Below are 1,684 nucleotides of genomic sequence, written 5' to 3' on the forward strand. Positions count from 1 at the left end.
TGGTGCCCAAGAAGGACAAGTCACTCCGAATGTGCATTGACTTCAAGCACGTCAATAAGGTCTGCCCGAAAGACCATTTTCCGCTCCCCCGCATAGATCAAATTGTCGATTCGACTGCGGGGTGCGAGCGTTTATCATTTCTTGATGCCTACTCGGGTTATCATCAGATCCGTCTGTATGGTCCCGATTAGTTGAAAACAGCTTTCATCACCCCGTTTGGGTGCTTCTGCTACATCACCATGCCTTTCGGTCTGAAGAATGCAGGAGCTACCTTTATGCGCATGATCCAAAAATGTCTCCTCGACCAGATCGGTCGCAATGTGGAGGCATACATGGATGATATCGTAGTCAAGTCTCGCAAAGGTTCCGACCTGCTGACTGACTTGGCAGAAACATTCGCCAACCTTCGTAGGTACGATATCAAGCTAAATCCTGCCAAGTGTTCATTCGGTGTTCCCAGCGGAAAGTTACTCGGTTTCTTCGTTTCCGAACGAGAGATCGATGTTAACCCCGAAAAGATCGGGACCATCGTCCGAATGGAGAGGCCGGTCAGAATACACGATGTTCAACGACTCACAGGTTGCTTAGCAGCTTTGAGCAGGTTCATCAGTCGACTCGGCGAAAAAGCACTTCCTCTGTACCGACTCATGAAGAAATCAGATACCTTCAAGTGGACAGATGAAGCCCAAGTCGCGTTCGACGACCTCAAAGTCCTACTCTCCACCCAGCCGGTTCTTACTGCTCCGCTCAGTAAAGAGCCCCTTCTTCTGTATATCGCGGCTACAAATTAAGTCGTCGGTACTGTTCTTACAGTCGAGCGAGAAGAAGAAGGCAAAGCATACAAAGTTCAGCGGCCAGTGTACTACGTCTCCGAAGTCCTGACACCTTCCAAACAGATGTATCCCCATTATCAGAAGCTTATCTATGGGATCTATTTGACTGCGAAGAAGGTTGCCCATTATTTCCAAGACCACTCGGTATCTGTCGTTTCTGATTCTCCTTTGTCGGAAATTCTCCACAATCGAGACACGTCAGGCCGAGTGGCGAAGTGGGCGATGGAGATGTTGTACTGTGACATCAAGTTCGAGGCCAAGAAAGCTATTAAGTCTCAAGCCCTGGCTGACTTTATAGCAGAATGGGTAGAACAACAGCAACCGACTCACGTCTACTCGGCTCATTGGACAATGTTCTTCGATGGGTCTAAGATGTTGAATGGATCCGGCGCTGGCGTTGTGATCGTATCACCAAGGGGTGACAAGCTCAAGTATGTGCTTCAGATACACTTTGATTCCTCTAACAATGAGGCAGAGTATGAAGCTCTTCTCTACGGATTGCACATGGCCATCTCACTCGGCGTCCGTCGCCTGATGGTCTACGGCGATTCAGACTTGGTGGTCAACCAAGTGATGAAAGAGTGGGACGTAAGGAACCCCACTATGACAACCTACTGCAATGCAGTCAGGAAGCTGGAGAAGAAGTTTGAAGGTCTAGAACTTCATCATGTTCCAAGACTGAAGAACCAAGCGGCGGACGAGTTGGCGAAGCTCGGATCCACTCGGAGACCCATCCCGAGTGATGTCTGCCTCGAGCACCTCCATCTTCCTTCAGTCAAAGAAGATCCCTTCACGGAAGAGCCAGTACAACCCAAGAGTGCAACAGACCCGACTGAAGTCGATGTGCCTGC

The sequence above is a fragment of the Hordeum vulgare genome, chromosome 3H, assembly GCF_904849725.1.
Source record: "Hordeum vulgare subsp. vulgare chromosome 3H, MorexV3_pseudomolecules_assembly, whole genome shotgun sequence".
Lineage (NCBI taxonomy): Eukaryota > Viridiplantae > Streptophyta > Magnoliopsida > Poales > Poaceae > Hordeum > Hordeum vulgare.